At 42.3% G+C, this 7,925-nt stretch overlaps 1 long non-coding RNA gene across 2 annotated transcripts in view; it reads right to left on the reverse strand.

The window, feature by feature from the left end:
- The window catches only part of LOC111252975 (uncharacterized), a 47,249-nt gene extending 39,967 nt beyond the window's left edge, over positions 1-7,282 (reverse strand). Inside the window, exon 1 of one of the 2 annotated variants that reach the window (XR_015330248.1) lies at positions 5,796-7,282. This is a non-coding gene — a long non-coding RNA (uncharacterized LOC111252975). The remainder of the gene's footprint in view (positions 1-5,795) is intronic. The other variant, XR_002674434.2, reaches the window with a different exon arrangement.
- Between the last annotated feature and the right edge of the window lie 643 nt (positions 7,283-7,925).

Below are 7,925 nucleotides of genomic sequence, written 5' to 3' on the forward strand. Positions count from 1 at the left end.
AACTTTGCCCTTCTTCTACCTAAAGGCAATTATCAATTCTTGCCTCGGCAAGGACGAACAGACCAAGTAAAAATACTTCCTGTTCTCTTACGAGCAATGCAATGGGTGTTGCTTGCTATACAAAAATATTTTGTCTTTCATCGCTAAATGCGCTTTTGTAAAGTAAGAAAATTAGTAGATAAAGTAAGAAAATTCTATTTATCATCAAGAGGGCTATAACATTTTTATTCTGATACGATAAACATAATAGGCATTTTTTTATCTGACACAGATTTTCAAACATATATATCGTATGAGCCCTAGCATCGTAGTAAGGAGCCGGTCTATGTACGGCATATAGAGACGCCAATATATGTTATGTAAAAGGATTTAACCGTAAAGGTACGGTAAACATAATACCATATGCTTACCAGTAAGTAAACTTGTTTTAGATACCAGTAAGTCAAGTCCATTTTTTAAAGGGTAATATGTTCAAATATGTATTTTCGTTCCTGCAGAAAATTCGGCCCAGTAGAGATAGGCCGACGAGTTCTGATTCAGTTTATGCGTTCGCTTATTACAGAATCGTAATTACACAGAGCAAAGGTTTATTCATTCAGAAAACAGTGGGCAGTTATAAAGCCCCCATCAGCTCTGAATTAGACTAAACCAATATCTGTGTCAATGGGCCACCACCATCTTACGTGTTCGTTCGATATGTAATTACTGGCCATTGTTTTAAGTAATTTTGAAAGCGTCACAGGAAGCACAATACCCCAAAGCTCCGTTAATAACACAAAATGATTGTGTTTTTTTATAGATGTTAAATATATTTAATTAAATGCGCGTCAATATGTTGCTGTAAAGTGTGCGGTGCTTCACGCCGGTAGACGCAAAGCTGCAATAATACCTGGCAATTATTGTCACAAGCTTGCTTCAATTACTCGAAACAGATTTGATACAAAAAAAATCAAGCAACAATAAGAATTGTTGTAATCATTGTTGATCATTATCGTTAATGACAATTTACAGATCTAATCAAAGCGCGGGCTAGGGCAGTTCACAGTCGTAGACTGTTCGTATTTGAGATCGCACCACAGGGACATCTTACTGCTCATTTTTCAACAGCCCTCGCAGATTTTTTTCCAACTTAGACCTCTCAAGAACCACTACAGAAAGGATCCTTAAAAAAAAAAACTTGGAAATATACCTTCATCCAACTTAGATGACGCAAATCCTCAAGCGTAAAAATCATTCGCTTCGCAGAGAGTTGGCAAACTGATTTTTAGATAGACTAAACGGAAAGTGTGAATTTCGCAGAAAAATCGTATTCAACGATGAGGCATATTTAGCGCGGAAGTGTAAACAAACAATATTGCCGCCTCGAGAATCCCTGGGTTATTCAGGAAGGGGTCTACGTTCCAATAAAAACTTTGTCTCGTGCGGCACGACCGGACCGGAGGCATCTTCTGTCCTACCGGAGATAATCTCAAACTTCCCTGTACCCCAAAATCATTGAAAAAGGTTAACAAGATATATGCTTTCAACAGTATGACCCATCTCTCCGCATAACTAATAATTTAACCGCATGGCTAATCGCCAAAAGGGAAAACATGTTGAATGTTCAAACTATGCGGAATAGACTTCTTTTTATGGGACACCTGACAAAAAACCAATTTGAGGAAAAAGCGCGTGCCGCTCTTCTAGAAAACGGAATGAAGCGAAGAAAGCCAGAAGAGCTCACTTTGTTAACATTGTAATTAAGCGTAAATTATAAATTTACAACATTTGTCATAGTAGTTGTTTCTATTCTGAAGCTACTCTCGACCAGATAGCCATCTCTGCACCAACGGATTGCAGCCCGTCAGGTCCATACAGCTCCACGCGGCCCCCGGGCTGGCTGCGACGAAAGACCGATGAGCTGAACAAAGCTTATTGAAACTTATAAATAAGAATAAATAACCCTATTGAATAAGTAAGCTTATTGCTACGAGGTTTTGGACTAAATTTTACAGCAAATACAAAGCAACTAAGTGTGTGACCTGCGATAGAAATTTCCCTGAGCCGCACTTGAACAAAAGGCTAAAGATGTTATTTTCTTCGATTTCTCCATCGTAACAGAATAGATCATGTCCGGCCCTTCAAACGTCAACATTTTTAATTGCTGCTACTTGCTTGTTTACGCTCTTTCTGAAAGCTTTACTTTCTTTTTGACGCGCGAAGAAGGGAAGACGAAGCGCGTCACTCAATCAAAATATACTCTCCGTTTCGGAAAAAAAAATAATTACATTGTAACATCGAAAAAAAGTGAAAGGGAAATACTTTTGTTCAAGCTAGTTTTTCTCCTGTCAGATCGCACACATTGTAAGCGCGCCCCCGTAATCTTTAGAAGCGATCATTGTACTGGTAGAGTCAGTCAGCGAGCATCTAGGTTATAGGGTAATTGCTAGGGAGATCATAAAATATAGCACAGCTTAAACCAGTATTTGAATCTTTTAATAATCGCATTATTAATGTCAACGTTTTTCTTGCTCCTTTTGTCAATGTTCGCGTGTCGTCGATTTTTTTTGTGTCGGGTGTCGGCACTATGGCGAGGGTGCGGCGCGAAGTCTCGTCGGTCATCGTTCCGCTACGGTGCGTTTTCTAAGCGAATACGGGCTCAAATAGCTACTAAATATTTTGAGAGTGACGACGAGAACGATGCTACAAACGTTACTACTATCACGGTTTACGCTACTCCTTCATCTCCTCGTTCTGCCGCTTCTCCATCTGATCATAATAATAATCGTGCATCCTTGCTTCTTCAGAGCCGGTCGGGCTGAGAGTTGGCTGTTCGGAGTGAAAGATATGCTCCCATCGCTCACGCGATGTCTGAACCGCCGCTTCAACAGGGAATGACAGAGGGATGCATAGCGGCAACCAGAGAGCAATATGATGAAGAAATGACATGCGACAAAAACAGAATAAATGATTCAGAAGGCAAGCGACAAACATAGAACTGACTCAAAATGTTAACAGCTAGTTATGACACGTATGGATATAGAATGTGAACGTCAGGTCAGGTCTGTGCTTAGTTAGTAATCGACCACCGACCAGACCGAAACGGTCAACGTAAAGCTGGAGCTCGACTCGGGTGGTCAGATCTAGGTAGTGTGTTTTTACTTAATATAGTACATCTGTGCGGCACCGTGACGGTGCAATGGTAACGTGTCTAGCAGCTGAACTTGGCGCAAATAATATCTAAAATCGGGCGTAGACACGTTTCGTTTCGTAGACACTAGTTAGTGGCCGGCCATCTGACGCAATACAGGCGTAAAGTTGATTTGTACGTTTTTATACGATATTTCTATCACTTTCTACGGCGTAATGACACGATAACGTTAAAAAAAAGGAACTACTGGTTCAGAACGACAAATTCTGGAAAAGAATTCGCGCAGTGAGCTAGCTCACTTCAGCCCTTTCGAATCACCATAGCCGAACAAAGAGGAAACCGTAATAGCAACTACGTGTGTTGCCTAGCGTAATAACTAACTATGCACTGATTAGCGAGTGAAATCGTACCATTAAACCCACTTGGACAATTACATGATCGTGCTTGTCGGTATCATACTGTTCAGTATCTGCGTGAACCCCTCGACGTTAACGAAGACAAAGCGAGGCTGCCGTCACAATGTAAACGCATAGGTCTATATACGGGTCATTTCGACACATCTGATTGCTACCAAGATCGACGTCCTTACTCCCCTGTGGGAAAAAATACCTTTCGGCCAGAAAAACAACTGGATCCTTTTGAACAGATGTTCAAACTGAAGGATGGCCCACGCCGGTAGCTGCAACTCCTGCACACACTTCTAAATGTTTCAGGTTTAACGTCCGGCAGCGTCGTTAGGCTCCCAGCACGAAGCGACACATCTCTACCACCACCTATCCTTAATATGAACCTACTAACCGTTTGTGGGGACTTTCCCTAACAAGGGACCAAATAACGTACCCCTAAAAGCGAACCCCATATCAGATATACACCACCAGCGTTAATAACTACAATAGACAGGTAGAAAAGGTACTACGATTGAAGTTCTTAGGTGACGTTTTAACTCACCTTCGTTCGCTTTTCGTCTCTTTTCTCTGTTGTTTATCCTAACTATATAGCTTTTAGTGGCTAATCCCGTTGACAGCGGGACAGATCGCAGATAGTACTCTCCCAATAGGTAATCATTGTTGCATTAGTGTACAACTTAATATATCTTCTATTGGGTTCCCCTTAACGACACGTACGAATAAACTGTGAGGTAGGTCTGAAATGACTAGTTGAAAGCTGAATTCAAATTACCTACGTAGTTAGTTGTTTTACTTCACGAAGAAATCACATCTTTTCCAGGAGTATTTTATTCAGTTTTCTTTTTCATTGCAGTACCAATAAATGTCATGGAAATTACATTTAAACTTAAATGCAGTTAAGTATCCACAGCGTAAAATCGAAACTATTATCAAAGACGACTTGAGTTCGAATTGAAGAACAGTGTACAGTTTCAAAGACTATGCCGCAGTCAAAATATCGTAGAGATGGGCGTCTGTAATGCAATGCATATAAGGTCTACCATATACCCCTTTAAACTCAAAATTAGGCCGTCATTCAAGCTCCTTTTACTGATGCCTTCTACGAGACTCTAAATGGAGTGTTACCTTGACGTCATAGCCAGTGGCCAGTGACCAACAAACGTTTAACCCATTAAAGGTATATAGCCGTTATTAATGACTGTTGTCACGTTCTTATACCTTTAAGAGGGCTTTTCCAATCGTATTCTAAGCTCCATGGAAGCATTAAGGGTTCTACTTTTACATAAAAGTGCGTAAGTGCTTCTTCCGTGCTCGACACCTTTTTGCGATTTGCCTTCAAAGATGATTGTGGAGAGACACGAAAATAATGTTGAGAATATGTAGATCCCGTAATATCTCTTTTCCTCTATTCAGACGCGAGAACAAGTTCTCGAATAATCGTACCGGGCGTTTGTAACTGAAAGCGGGCCCTCCAAGTAGATGGGCAGCATCTTTTTCGATGCGTTACTATGCTACGTACGTAGCTGGTTTAAATTCCAGCGTTGGCAGATAATTACCATAGCGTATTGTTATCACGCCGTTTCAGAGATCAATTGGAGAAAAAAAAAAAACCCAGATAAGATCCACAAACCTGATAGTCAACAACCGATGGAAAGAAGCATGTCATATAGCTCTTCACATAAGGGTTGACACCCACTATCTAAGCCTGCCCTTTGCAGGTATCGGCGGAGGACAAAAATGGGCCGAGTTACACTATGACCCCCATAATAATAGGTTGCGGCCCAGGTTCGGAAACATTCACCATAGAAGCAGAGATGGCTGAAAGTCAGCCACAAATGAAAAATGGGTTGCATCTAGAGATTTAATCAATGCCTGCACAGGCCATCCTAACACCGCCGCAGTACGTCACAGACATATATTAACACTATATAAAATCGATCGTGTTTGGAAAGGGCTAACTTATTTCTGCTACAGTAGATTAAATTTTAATACATATGTACGACTTTGTATATTTTTTTAATTACTGTACAGAAATAGATGAACATCGAATAATCTCTAATAATGTAATATATTTATAGATTTTACAGTACGTTAAAGAAGTTACTTCGGTAGTCTGCCTGCCTGCCTGCCTGCCTGCCTGCCTGCCTGCCTGCCTGCCTGAAGCCTGCTCCCACAAATTCAACAAGACATTGCTGAGAAATTGGCGATAATGAAGCCAATGGTGGTCAACAGTGAAATGAAATTAGGCTAGTGCTTACCTGGTAGATACTTCGGTATGGAAACGTAGTCGGTAATAGGTACTGCCAGACAGATCGTGGCCAAATCAGCTGATGTCTCTCAGGTAGAGTGGGTGCAGTGACCGGAACATGTAACCAATGAATGCTGTTGGAAACCGTGCTCACCTTAGCTTCTTCGTCTTCGTCAGCACACCCTGAGCATCATCACAATCATCGTTGTTTTCTTTTTCTTCCTCTCCCTCTTTTTCAGAATATATGACAACGGTCAAAGACTTATGTCCTCATGGCATTCGTTATGTGTTTAGCATTGGCCTGCTGGTTGTTGGTCAGTCAGTCTCTCTTTGACTTAACCATCGTATTTCATGGCAAGATTCCACGGGACGACAAGTTGCCGGATCGTCCACGCTACCACTTAGCAATGGCGGCAGCCCGCGCCGGCGGTGAAGGCGGCAACAGCAGCGGCAGCGTAGGCGTCGGTGTTGCGAACGAAATAACTCTAAGAAGTCCAAGCGTCGTTAATTGGACGATGCGCACGGATGAACGCGATACTCACCCGTTGGCTAGCGGGTGCCCGCGGCAGTTCCGATGGACGGTAGACCGTGAATGTCCGACTCTAGCGACGCTAGACGCGCACCAGGACGCACCAGATCGGGGCGGAAACGAAGCGTCGAAGCCTACTACCACTATAATCGTAGTAGGAGTAGGGATACTTCTGTCGCCTAAAAGACGACTGACTCGACAAAAAGATGCCGATAGTTGGACAACGGCAACATTTTACACGAAAAATTTGCTCCCACGAAGGGACGGCCGTCATGCCAAATGTTAAAGCGGTAGCTGGTGGCCTCAGTGGCTGACTTGGTTTACGCTCATTTCTGCGACAATAGCAATAGAAGTTGGAACAAGAGCAGCAGCGTTGCTCTCGTTCCAACAGTTGTTGCTACAGCGGCAGCAGCCGCGACAACAATGACCGGAACACAAGCGGCTCAAGATGAAGAAAGACCGACAGGCGAACTTTGCCCAGTGGCACTATCAGCACCGATAGCAGAATTTCGTCTGGCAATGGTAGCTTGGCAGCGGTAAACACGCATACATCTAAACAGACACAGAATCGCACTCAGATATCGCTAAATCATCCATCCACCTCCGGCGTCGTCTCCATGGACAACCCTCCACTTCAATTCGACCGCTGGCCGTTGTGTCGCTGACAAGAAATGTCAATTTATGATTCTATATGATCCTTCTTCTTTGCTTTTACTCGTGCAGCTGACGTCTCGCTATCTAATTTAGCGCTTAGAATTTTCTCTAAGCTCGTGCTTGGCTACTATAATTTGCCAAGCGTGCGTCCAAAGTGCGTGACATCATTTGAGAATCAACATAATCCCTATCTCCACTGGGACCCACTTTCTTGCCATAATTTTTACTATTTTCCGTTCAGTGTTTACCTGCTTCTCTGCCACGTAAAATGTAGCCAATCAGGGTTTGTACGCTCTCCCTTGATCGAGTAAACTGTTTCCCTAGAATAAAACGCAAGAAAGACAATTTTATTAGTGTTATCGGTTAATCTGAGTACATTCATTTAGCTCTATTATGTTGACCAGGTTCCAATAAAAACACCTGCTGGGTTGCTGTGCAGGGCGCTGTTGGGGCTAAAAGTTACTGACAAGGTAACTGTTTGCATGTGCGATTAATCAATAGATAATAGAAGAGGTTATAGCAACCTAATTTACTAGTGGTATGTTTATGTTTGGTATCGTTAAGGTATTGAATCTGTACTGGATCTGACCGCTTAAACTGAACGTGAATCATCGGAATAGGAAAAACACGTTTGGTAAAAGTCTGCAAACTGATGTAGGCTGTTCGTTCGGGTTTAGCTCATCAATTATACAGTAATAAATCTTCTATGAATAGGCTTAAATCCGCTTGGGAAGGTGCCTGAAACTTGGCTTGCTTGCAGTGAATGGACTAGGACCGTCAGAGATGCAGAGCATTCCATGTAGCAGTTCACAGCTTCTAGGCGGGAACTGAAGGCCAATAGGATCTAATAAGACTGTATATATTTTGCAGTCATGGATCTGTTAGTCTGCTTGTTACGTTGGTTTCATGTTTTGTGCCAGAAATACAAATATATCCGAATTTACTTTTTCTACCTGT

The sequence above is a fragment of the Varroa destructor genome, unplaced genomic scaffold (genome assembly GCF_002443255.2).
Source record: "Varroa destructor unplaced genomic scaffold, Vdes_3.0 BEIS01000006.1, whole genome shotgun sequence".
Taxonomy (NCBI): domain Eukaryota; kingdom Metazoa; phylum Arthropoda; class Arachnida; order Mesostigmata; family Varroidae; genus Varroa; species Varroa destructor.